This window comes from Heliangelus exortis, chromosome 2 (assembly GCF_036169615.1).
Source record: "Heliangelus exortis chromosome 2, bHelExo1.hap1, whole genome shotgun sequence".
Lineage (NCBI taxonomy): Eukaryota > Metazoa > Chordata > Aves > Apodiformes > Trochilidae > Heliangelus > Heliangelus exortis.
The window spans coordinates 80,912,869-80,925,988 of NC_092423.1; the positions used below are offsets into that span (position 1 = coordinate 80,912,869).

The 13,120-nt window shown below is 40.2% G+C and overlaps 1 long non-coding RNA gene across 2 annotated transcripts in view; it reads left to right on the forward strand.

Annotated features, from left to right (window-relative positions):
• LOC139793726 (uncharacterized) overlaps nucleotides 1-13,120 on the forward strand; it is a 329,041-nt gene that overhangs the window by 28,318 nt on the left and 287,603 nt on the right. The window contains exon 3 of one of the 2 annotated variants that reach the window (XR_011724749.1): nucleotides 2,015-2,225. The exons of the other annotated variant lie outside the window; for it this stretch is intronic. This is a non-coding gene — a long non-coding RNA (uncharacterized lncRNA). Of the gene's footprint in view, nucleotides 1-2,014; nucleotides 2,226-13,120 lie in introns of those variants that run through there. 2 annotated transcript variants of the gene reach the window in all.

Sequence of the window (13,120 nt, forward strand, 5' to 3'; positions counted from 1 at the left end):
CAATAAAATCATACAGCTTTTCCCTGTGCCCTCACACCCAAGAGCATTGTTTCACAGTAATAGTCAATAAGCTACTTTATATTTACAGCACGCAGCAGAGACCATCTTATTAAATACGAAAATCATGCAGTTAGGACAGAGTTCATCTCCCAGCAAATTCTTCTGGATTTCTGTGCTCCCAGTCAGGGGAGCTGGGATGCATTTGAATGGGAATTATTGCTGGAGAAAGCAAAAAAGTTCTGCACAAACAATTACATTCTTGTTGTTCTTGAGACAACATCAGAAAAAAGATCATTTTTTCCTGTCACATTGGTGAAGAAAGCCTAATTTTTCACAATTCTAAAAATGAAACACTTTTAAATACAGACCTTAGCCCCATATTCTTGTTTATCTGAATAAAAAGAAGAAATACTATCTTACTCAATGTATTGGATTATCTGTAAAGCTGAAGCAAGCATGTGGTCTTTGAACTGTTGCTCTCTGTATGTGTGCAAAACATTCCTTGATTTCCACAAGGCATCAAGGCCCTATGGCCTACATGCCATAAATTTGGTTTATTCTTTCCATGGAAAAAATATAAAATTTTGGATGTGGCACAAAAGAAGCCTTTCTAAGCTTGGTGAAAAATAAATTATTAAGAGATGCACGAAGAGTTACTCTTTCAATCATTTTCTAAATATTTTCTGGGTATTTTTTTTTAGCTCAGAGCTATGAAGAACATTTGTGATTGAATTTCATGAAACTGACTAGCATGAAACTAGCTCTTAAAGCTAGTTCTTGTTTAATCCAACAACAAAACAGCATTAGCATAAATTCCTATGAGACAGAGAAGATCTTATCAGATTAATTTAAAGCTATAGGAGGTCCCTTTCAGATGTATTAACATTTTACAACTTTAAAAATTACTAACAATTTTTGGCTGCTCTTTTACTTGGTAATATTCCTTATCATTTTAATTACTTTCTTGATATTTGATTTTTTTTCCTTGAAGGAATGCCTTTGTTTCTTGATGGTTCATGTAAAGGAGTGTAAAGGATAGTGTGGTGGGCTATCCATGGCTAGCAGCTAAGATCCCACTCAGCTACTCACTCCCCCCACAATGGGACAAGGGGATAAAATGGGAAGAACAGAAATGAGTTCGTGAGTGGAGATAAAGACAGGGAGATCACTCAACAAATATGCTGGTGGGCAGATCAGACTTGATTTGGGAAAAAATATCTTAATTTCTGGCCAACTAAAATACATATTTAATTACCAGTTTGGTAGCATGAAACAAAAGGGCAAATGTGAAAACAACACCTTTCCTCCCTTCTTTCCCAGGCTCAACATCACTCCTTCAATCCCAGCTCCTCTCCCCCTGAGTAGTGCAAGGGGTGGGTGAATGGGGGTTCATGCATCAGTTCATAACCATTCCTCTCTGGTAGTCCTTTCTCCTCACACTTCCCTCTGCTCCAGTGTGGGTCCTTACCATGGGCTGCAGCATGTGCTCCAGTGTCTTTCTTCCCTGGAGCTGCAGGAGATACCTGCTCCACCAGAGTCTCTCCAGGGGCTGCAGAGGGCTCTCTGCTGGGTTGTCTGGGCCCCCTCTTTCTGCTTCCCCTTGGGTGTCTGTATGCAGGGATGATTCACACATTTTTTGCCTTCCTCCTATCTCTCAGAGCTGCTGCACCATGATTTTACTGTTGCTTAAGCAGGTTGTGCCAGGGGTACCACCAACATTGCTGAGGGGCTGTGTGGTGCCCTGTGGTGAAGCTGCTGAAGCCATCTGGAACCGGCTGTGTCTGGTACAGGTGTCACGGTTTAATGCTGGGCTGGCAATTAACCAAATGACAGATGCTCTCTATTAATCCCCCTCCCTGATAAAGAAAGGAGAGAGAATAAAAGGCAGACACTTATGTGTTGGAAACTAAACTACAAATCTTTAATGAAACAGTAATGATAAAAAAGAAAAAATTATTAAATACATACAAATATACAGAAAAAATGATACCACGTTCATCCCCTTTTCCCCCAGTAACTCTCACATCACCACCGAGGCTGCAGGGCAGCCCTGGGAAAGTCCAGGCTGGACTCCTGGAGTCAGCAGCAGTTGGGAACTGGAGGCAGGAACACACAGATATGGGCTGGCACGGATCAGGATCACAGGCAGAGGAATGGATGGAATCCTCCCAGAATGCCAAACCAAATAGGGACAGGTGAAGAAGGGTGAAGGAACTTGACTCTCATGATCCTCAAATTTATACTAAATATGGCATATATGGGATGGAATATTGTGGTCAGTTTTGGTCACCTGTCTAGTCTGTTCCTCCCTAAAGGAGAGTTGCAGGTGTGACCCCTTTACTCCCTTTCTCTTTCCAAAGCATAAGATGTTCCCCAGAACTGAGCAGTGTCCTTGGCTCTGCAGACCATTCTCTTGCCATAACTATAAACATTGAGTGTTATCAGTCCTAGAAGCAGATACTGACTGAGAAACCTGCTGTTAATTTCAGCAAGTACAGCTATTTACAGGAGTCTTAGCTGAAAGGAAAAATACAAGACAAAAAATTAGTTCTACCCTGGCTCAAACCAGGACAACAGGCTGGTCCCTGCTACTCCTCCCCTGCAGACCCCTGTGGCCAGCACTGGGGCACCTGGGCCGAAAGCAGGGTGTGACTGGTGTTGGCTCAAATGTACACTGCTCCTGGTGACCACTCTGCACTTGAATAAAAGAAGATACTGAACATCTTGTTTACAAGAAAATAAAGTCTACTATGATAATTGAAAACCTCTCAAGATTTGCCAGGTTGACCAGCTCATGCAAATCCAATAGTCTTTTCTTCTTTCATATATATCTAATGACACTGCTTCCATTACTTCTGCACAAGTTCACCTTCCCCATATTTGTCCTTACAGGCATAGCCAAAGCTCATCAGGGCAGAAATAATACATCAGAGGAAATGTGCTATCAGCCAGAGTCTGGATGGCAGAAGTTTTGCATATTCCAGACTCCTGCCCTCACCTCTGGTGCTCTTGCCAAATAGATCTTGAGGTAGGCTGGATTTTATTAAGATTGCCTGGGTAGTAACATCTAATAATATGGTCTGCAGTCTGTTTTACAGACAATTTCCTGAACCTTTTGGCTCACTAAGAAGCTTGTATTAAAAGCCCTGCAATTCGGAAATTTGGTTTCTTTGATAATTATCTTCTTTTAAGTTAGAGGCTCTATAATTATAATTCTGCACTTGCAGCTCTTCTTTTTCATTTTTTCAAAAGAAAGTTTATTACATCGTCTGTTTATATTCACTGAAGTCCTGAATATGAAAGCAAACAAAAATTTAGATTTGATGGGATCAATATGCTATCTGGAGGTGACACATCTTTGAAGATTAGGTTTACAAAAAGTACTTGCAGGATGTTTAAAAAAACAACCAAGACATGTAAAAAAAAAAACAAAAAACCAGTCACCCTGCTGTAGGATGGGACTCGGTCATTGTTGGGGTTAAGGAATGCTAATATCTAACGACCATTTAATTCAATAGATAGACTCATATATATTTCAATTGGCACAATTAGCAAGTCCTTGAAGATTCAGAAGAGAAAGTTCTATTGCACCGGAACACCCAGGAGCTCAGACATCACAGTTCATCCCAGCAAAGAGCAGGCACAACCTTTAGCAGAGGGAAGGACCAGTGCCTCAGAGGGAGCAGGTGAGAGGCAAACCTGTGGCTACAGCTGCCAGCAATGCCACAGGAGACTTGATTGACATGCATTTGAGGGTTAAATCTGAAACCTTTACATGACATGTCAAAGAAGATTCTGATCTTGTTTTCTACAGATACCAAAATAGAGAATCAAACAAACCCCAAAGATTCAGGGGAGCAAGAAGTTGCCCTATAACAATTCTCAGAGTAAAATTCTTGGTATTTGACATTGCTCCTTTGTTTAGCTGTTTCATATGTATCAACTCTAAGCAATGGTATAGCAGGACAAATGTATGCATTTGTGTATGAACTGGTATATGAAATGTTACTAATAAGTAATACTAAATATCAGTATTAATAATTACATTACTATTAAAATGAATCAATGTCTACATATAGAAGTACATTGCTTCTGTAGTGACAACCTTTCTGTAGTTACTTATCTAAGACTCTCATGCATTTCTATTATTCTAATGACATAGTTATTATAATTTTTTTAAAGTTCTAGCCTTCTAAAAAACAAACTTAAGACAAAAGATTAAAGCATCTAACTTCTAACCCATTCCAGAAAGATTTGTATATTCAATTCTTTTTCTCTATCTCAGTCTTGCTTAGAAGCTGTTTTGTGTTATAGTTAAATAATTATTTTCTTGGCTTTTCTTGTAATGTTATATATATGATTCTGACTACACTTTGGTTATGCTGAAGAGATCTAAAGATGCATTCTATCTATCTTTTGAACCATTAGAACATAAAATATGGGCAAATAAAAGAAAGTGGTAGAATGAAATTAAGTAAAGAAATATGTTTCTATTATTATGTCAACCATCTCAAAAGAAAAACTATCATTTTTAACTGACCAAAGTAAGTGTTGACTGTCTTTTCCCCATCTTGCTCTTACAGGGCTTGTGGTGTTAAGATTATACCTCTGATTCTGCAAAACTCCTATGTGAATTAAATATATCAGTAATCAAATCAGCACTGCAAAGTCCATTCTGCATTCTGAGCAACACCATTATTTATTTCTTTCAAATAACCCTATCAATAGAGACTGGCTGAAATCCATAGGGCTAAACACACATTACAGATGGCTTAAATAAGCCTGCAGAGGTGTTATTACATAAATGAGTCCCAGCTCAAATGGAAATCCTATTGACTTAGGTTTATGACAGTGGAAGCTAAAACCTGTCATCACTATATTTCTTCCTAAATGCACAAAGCAAGTTAAATTTTAAAAATAACTGTTTTTCAGTGCGTTTTTATAGATCTTTCTTGCCTACTTCTTAAAAGGGGAACATTTTTATATAATTTACAAGTTCCAGAATGTATTGATTGTTCAAAGGTGGATTTTACAGAGAAAAAAACAATTCTAGCTGTACAGAAGCATTGATATTGGCATTATAATATCCTGAGTATCCCTGGGATAAGGGACAAATTTTCTCAATATGCCACTCATAAGAGACATCAATTTTTTTGCTCACCTGATGGTTTTAAATGTCATACTTTATGCTCCCTTTTGTATCACCAAATATGTATCATTATATGTAGGCCCTATTACTCATTTCCACCTCTTTTTTTTTGTAGTAAGGTCTTTCATCTCATGTGCTTATTTACTGTCTTTTTCATTTATAGCAAGTCTCACATGTCTTGACCTTGTATATGGTATGGCAAACACAAGGAATTGCAGTGGGTTCTTCATTTCTTCTTTTCCCTGCCTCTGACCTTCTCTACTGATGCTGAGAGAATGCACACATGTATTTTTAAAATCACTTAAAAAAAAATACATTTTTGTTACAGTCTCAAACAAAATGTTATATTCTCAAGTGTCTGTGTTCTTTAAAAGTCCTATTTTCATTCCATCCTAGAAGTGAACCAAAGAGTCAAAGCCTCCTGTTTGACATAGTAATAAATTAATGTAGTAAATGAACATAGTAATAACTTAACACTACATGTTTCAGACATCATATGTATGTACATGTTCATTACTGTGAGATGTAAAATATTATTCCTCAATATGAAGCAATGGCCTTGAGGAATTGCTGGAACTGCTGGCAAGTAATTTGAGTCTGAGGATGTTGGGGTTTTTGTTTGTTTGTTTCTTTTGTTTGTTTCAGTTGGGGGGGTTATATGTTTTGTTGGGTTTTTTTATTATTATTTTTCATTAAAAATAAGCTTTTATTTTTACAGAGAGGATGAAAATTGAAATGTGGGAAATATTCTATGTTGTGTTAAATCTTTTTTAAGATTGATGGCCAGATGTGCAAATGGTTATGGACAGCTAAAGAAAGTAGCAACAGAACGAACAAATGAGCAGCTGTCTGAACAGCTATGTGGAAATGTAAAATGCCATCACCCTATGCAATACCAATTACATTTTCTTATTTTGATCAAGCCATCACCACCAGCATGGAAGAGAAATTAGAGTCTTCAATTAAATTGAATCTTCTTATATGCCTGTTGAAAAGGCTGCTGCTTTTTTTTTTTTCTTTCAGTGCTTCTGCTGTCCTTTATATAACCTGGACCTTTAATAAGGTATTTAAAGAAATCTTAATAGATGTCTGTGAATTTGGTCTTCAAGACAGGCATAGTTATTAATTTCATTAGGTTCTTTAGCAAGGCTGAACAGCACCCATAAATTGCTGTCTTTTTTTACATGCCAATGGTATTTGCAACATACTTCATTGTAGCTTGTGGCAGTTGAGTGTAATGAGGCTCATACCAGGATTACCAAGGTAACTCAGACTTACATGGAACAGGATGTTCAGTCAAAAGTCTTCAAAGCGAAACATTAACTCAGAATACTGCCCAGCTGACAGGATGCTGTCCTTTGAGCTTGTCACTGTCAATGCACTTAGCATCTTAGTAGAGCTAAAGAAGAGGGCTTAGCCAAAAGGCAGAGATTTAGGGATGGCTTAAGAAAATTAATATTTTTTTATTTCTCTATTTGAAAAATAGACTTTCTCCAAAACAAAAAGCTAACCTCTTGCTTGGGCCTTTGCTTTAACTTTATCTCTTCTCCTGCTCTCCTTGTCTTTCTCTCACAAAAGACCCAAGCAAATCAATAAATTGATTTTCTTCAAAAGACTGAGTTTCTACCTGATGTTTTGGATGATTTTGAACTGATAACCATAGGACCTGATTTTTTTTCTTTATTTTTTCTTCCAAATAAATCCTAGCATTCTCTGGTGGTCTTAACCATAAGCAAAGTAAGAATATCCTTACCTTACAAAGACACCAGCCACCTAACTCAGCACCATCAAACCACATGGACTTGTGTCTGTCCAGTTAGTGTAAGCATTCCCTAACCTGATAATCAAAATTATGTTTAGGTCTTTCTTGCTCTAGACTTTCCCACTGCTCTTGGGGGCCTGATATTCCTGTAGGCTAGCCTTACCAGTAAAGGGTAAGCCTAATTGGATTAAGGCTTGCTTCTGAGGCAAGAGGCATTGAGTACTTTGTTCTTTTCTGTGTCCTCTGACTTGCCCCATGCAGCACTGGGTGCTATTTTCCCCAGTCATCTGTTTGTTGATGCTGCACCATAGAAACCCTTCTTGTTGCCCTTCATGTCCCTTGCCAATTTCAACTAGAGATGGACTTTCCTAACCTCACCCTTGCAGGATCAGGCAGTGTCTGTATTCCTCCTGGATGACCTGTTCCTGCTTCCACCTCCTGCACTCTACCTTCCTCTATCTGATTTTAGTCAGGAGCTCTTATTACTGTCTCCTTGTTTTAGTCAGAAGGTCCATGCAAGCTGCTTTCTAGTTTTCCTTGAATTCCTGCATGTCAGGATGAACTGTTCTTTATCTTGAATCCCAGGGCTGTGATCCCACAATTTATCTTGTTCCCTGCTCTCAAGATCCTGAACTACACCATCTCATGGTCATGGCAGCTGAGGCTGTCCCTGATCTTCAAACTCACAAAAAGAGTGTGAAGCTTTCAGAGACCTGACAGATTCAGGCTACTCCTCCTGTGGAAGGGACTTAAATGATGGAGCAAATAGCCAATATTGCGTGGTCTTAAGTTGTGCTGGGGGAGGTTTAGGTTGGACATTAGAAAGAATTTCTTTACTGAGAGGGTGATCAAGCATTGGAATGGGCTGCCCCGGGAAGTGGTGGATTCTCCATCCCTGGAGATATTTAAAAAGAGACTGGATGTGGCACTCAGTGCCATGGCCTGGTAACTGCAGCAGAAGTGGGTCAAGGGTTGGACTTGATGATCTCTGAGGTCCCTTCCAACCCAGCCAATTCTATGATTCTATGAATATAGAAGGAAAGGATTTAGGTGTTTTGTGATTATTGTAAAATTATGTTTTTACATCTTCAGCAGACTCGAGATGCTATCACTCTTGGGACACACTAATTAGATATAATCTTCAAGAAGACTAAGATAAATTATCTTTGTCACAGACAAGTTTTCTGGCTGCATTATTAAAACTGTCAGCTAATTTTCATTCATGTGCTTGCTATAAGATATGCTTATATTTTCATTGAATTGAATTGAAGTTAATAAAAGCTGCATTTTTCATTCTCACTTATTTGTGTTTAATTGACCAGAGCTCATTATTCAGCTTTAAGACTTCTTACTATTGCATTAAGAATGGCATGTCCCACAAGGTACAACACTCAGTTATATTATAAAATCTGTGTGCCAAATCCAATTAGCAAAGATTTTTTGATGAATTAACCTTGTCATGGCATAATATACACTGCACCTGCTGTTCTGCTTAGCACCAGACTTTGGCCCTCCTACACTTATGTCCTAGGTCAATTTGCTGATCCCTTTCAGCTAACTTTTTCCTCTTTGTGTTCAGACATCACTACCTCCAGATGTCCAAGATTTTTCTGTCTCATTTATATGTATGATTTGCCTCTTCAGTTTGTTCTTTCATCATTCTCAGTACTCTCTTGTTGCAGAATTCTGCAGCAGATGTTTGATTTTCCCCTTGTACTTTGCTTTACCTCCAAGGAGCCCTACAAAGGTTTCTGCTCCAGAAAGGAGAGAAAAGCTGATTATTTCAGCCCATGTATAACTGAGACAGAAGGTTATTTAACAAGATAGCTGGGAAAACAGTATTAACAATTTTCATTTTCATGCTTAAGGATTCTGATCCCCAGGGTAGCATAAATCCCCGTTCTGGGGAATTAAAATGTTGCATTCTAATATCATGGAGATTCACTCATTCCCTCTACTTCTGGCAGTTACCTGTGAATATAAAACACAGGAGAAGCAAAAAGTTTGCCTGTGTGCATCTCCTTCACTGCCTGAAGGGACAGGTTTCAACAACATGAGGACTACAGACTGTGAAGCAGTGCTGGGGTAAATTTAAAAAGTCCATAACAGGCTTCAGGCAGACTAGACACTTAAATTGCAGACCTGGCATAACTTGTTGACCCTACTCTGCTAATCTTACTAAATATTTGGTTGTGATATTGTTTTCTGTCTTTGGATACTAAGGGCCTACAAAAACCTCTGCCCTCCTCAGTCACCATTGTCCATGACAAGAATCCTGGTGCAGCTCATATAAGGCTGCCACTTTGGAGGCTGTTCCTGGGTGACCTGCTTTTGATGCAAAAGGAGTCACAGCTCTCTTGCTCCACCACCAGCACTAGTGGCATCTGCCTTGAGAACATAGGCAGGTATAAGAATTATCATTTTCCCTCTTGCTGGTAAGGGAGGGAAGTAGAGAAAAACTGGACTCAGTTCTGGAATCAGATACTTCATGATACTGGGCAGCAAACACAGAAGTTTGAAGTGTGGACCATCTGCCATCTCTTCAGCTGACAGCCTGCCACAAAAGCAAATCAAAGCATCAGTAGCTGGAGAGTAGGTTTGCATGGCCAGCATCCATGTCAGATGGACTGCTGCCTTTCAAGTAAAAGGAACATGTCTGCAGCTAATACAGCAGGGCCCACAGGTCTCCTGACAAAAATCAGCTTTGACAAAACATTCATCTGGTGTTCACAACTCCCAGCTCCTCCTCCTGTTCTGGATATGGCAGTCCCTGTGTCTCCAGCCATCCGTAATAGTTGGCCCAGACTGATCCAAACAGAGTGCAATGGGCCCCTGACATGCAAAGGAGGTGTAAGTACAAGGTTCATGCCTGACAGGTTTGGTGACACCTCATGTCTACTGGTAAAGGAAAAAGGTGAAATGGCCTTAGAGGGCAGGAAGAAGACACCTCTTTCAACAATGACTATGATAAAAAAATAATTCCCCCGGATTCTGAGCTTCTTTTGGAGCATGCTATTGTATCCAAACTCTCCACCAGGATGAGATGTACTTCTCCTGCAAGAGGAACTCTGGCGTTGGTGACCAAGGAAGGACAGCCTGTGGTGATCATGGCAACCTTTGCTGGTCCATTTCCAAGTCTGGCCAGACAGCAGCATTGCACAAGCATGTCCACATCAAATGGGTACAATCCTCCCTCAATTATAAGACACACTTTCTTGCAAGAGCAGCCCCTCCTTCAGTGGCCATCTCGATCAGCTGAACACTGTCCTTGCAAGGGGAGCTCTGTCTGATGCCACCCTGACAGGCAGGACACTGTCCTTATTCCATAAGGGACAGGGGCAGGGAAGCTGCACCCTGCAGAGGCAGGGGGACATCTGTGTGTGCCCTGGATAAAGACACTGGAGAGGGTGCATGTGCAGAAATAAGGGATATTGCTGTGTCACCCCATCTGGAGGGGCCCAAGGGAACAACTGGCTTTGCAAGATATAACAAAGCCCCCCTGAAAAGGTGGGGTCAGGTGACATAAAAGAGGCACAGGTGAAACACTGGGTCCACACCTGCCATCCGAGGACCGCAGCTTCTTACCAAGATCATTGCTAGATCCAAGGGTGGTGGTATCTTTCCTATTTCCCCTTTTCCTTTTTTTTTCTTTTTTTTCTTTCTTCTTCATCTCTGTCTCTCTTTCTCTCTCTCTGTCTCTGTTTCTAACCTTATCTGGGCACATAAGGGTAACATAGGTTCTAACTTTAAGTTTTATAGCCCCATTGCTTTGTTAAGCTTTGTTACTTGTAACCTGTTGTTTTGACAATATCCTTAATTTTTGCTAAATTCTGCTATTTGTAATCCATTGCTTTGAAAGTAACCATAATTTCTAGTTCTGGTAGTTGTAATCTGTTATGGTTTATAATCTTACTCTCTTTTAAGTAAAACTGTGTTTTGTACAAACCTCCTGGGTAATAATCTTAATCCTAGAGTATCACACAGAGAATTCCCAAACTTAATCTTGCTGAATGGGTTATTAAAAGAGACTAATGAAAGGAGAAGGATTGGGCCCAGCCACACCTACACTTCTCTCTGAAGGAGTTTAGAAAGTGATGGGGTCCAGTCTGAATCTCCCTGGGTCAACTCCCACTCTGGGGAGCCCTACCTGTGCCCAGTCTGTGGGATGTAACACTGTACCCACTCTGTGGGACGTGTGGCTTGGTTTGGGCCCCACCTCTGGGGAGCTTTGATCACTTTGTGAAAGCTGACAGTGCTGTACCCATCTTGTGGATTGTGACAGCAAGGAAGTATAATAATTTGGATGCTGTGTCTGCCAAGCTTATTATTACTTGGGAGATGCACACAGCTAATCAAATTGTTCCTTACTAGTACCATGCATTCACTAGGAGGGGTGTGGGACTCTTTTGTATGAAATAGCTGGTTGCTATGCAGCTGTATGCCTCTGCAGCTATTGCTTCTACTGCTGCAGTTGCTATAGGAAACTATCAGATGATGTGATGAAAGATTTCTCCCCTCATTCACCATGGCATATTGCACGGCTTTGTGTAGAGTGCATATCAAGCATCTGATCCTAGCAAAAACCTATCCCTGCTTTCTTGCTTCTTCCCTGCTAGAAACCATGGAAACCACGCTGACTAATTCTGCCATGGACAAAGAATAGAAGGGTATCCCAGAGACAAGGCCCTTGTCAGCTCCACTGAGCTGTTCTTTGCCAGGAACACTCTCACAACACAGCATATAGGAAAGAGTTAAGGTTTTATTTAATTACAGATTCAACTCAATTATATTAGAATTGTAATTTAAGATACCAATTAAGAATATTCTTTGGTATTTTACTTGTTTCTATATACTTACTGTCATCACATCAGGCATGCCCAGGCATCAGGTAGTCGGGGAGTAATATGTGGACTAAGACTATTCAGACAGATTACACTGCTTGAAGTTTTCAAGGCAATGTTTGTTTTTTAAATACCCAAATGTTGAGTTGCACCACACATATATCTCCTGTTTGGTCCATTAGTTGGCATGGAGTCTGCAAGGCTGGTAGTTTCCAACTCATAGAACAATCTGTTGAGCTGAAACTTTTTCACAGTTGCAGACACGTGCACACAACTAATTTTCCTGGCTGAAATGAGGGTACTCCATCTGCCTTGTCAAGAATAAAGAAGTTTTGTGGCCTTGCATGCACTTATTGGCATTCAAGTGACAAGTGTAACTCCTTTCCTTACATGCACTCTGTGTGAGAGGTGACTGAGAGGTCACATCCCTCTGTGGCATCCTCAGCCTCTTTTTCTCCTTCCAGTACACTGGGCCAAGAAAAGGCCTGATTGAGAAAAGGAACCCTAAAAAGGAGACACTGGATTCCAGACTGCTTTGGCAGGGACCAAAGGCTCTGTATTATCATCCAGTCCATGTATCTGTTGTAGTTTATAAGACTTGGGGATCCATGCTGAAGTACACCTCAGCTGCAATCTTCACAGGCTGCAATCCTCATCCTGTGTATGCCTATCTTAAATATTTATAATTTTTTCATGGTTGCCCAACCACTATCTCTCCCCTCTGCTGTGCTAGCTCTCTTTAGGTGGCAAGAGATAAAAGAGCTGGAAACCAAATTTTTATCCAAACCTGCATTCCTATGGGACATCTTCACAATGGTTGCCATCTCCTTGGTATGACACATTGCCCTCTGTTGTCCTTTGACTATGAGAAATAAGGAGCCACTCTTTGATCTGACAGGCCAGGAAGGAAAAAAAAGAGCTGTTTCTCTACTACAGTACTGAGGGTTTGTTTGACCTGGCTCTAGGTGAAATATAAACATGGAAGAGAGGATGCTGTGTTAAGATCAGCTGGGATAGGGCTGAAACACTGCCAGAATTAAGATGACAGAGTGGCATGGCACTGTCCATACTGCCTACCATGTCCAAGCATCATTGATGAGTGTGCCAGTTGGAGAAGCTGAACACTTGCTGCAGGGGCTTATTAAATGTTAACCAGCCTGGAGAATCCTGTAGCACTATTAGATTATATGCTTGGCACTGTTTAATTCATGTTGGGTCAATATGCATAACCCTTGAGCCCATGGGCATGCTAACACTCTGGACTGAAGATTAAAATGGTACAGTGGTTCTGCTAAACAAATTTTCATGCAGAGACAGAATAAAAATGCTATGCAATTATATACACATAATAATAATTGAGCGACTTCA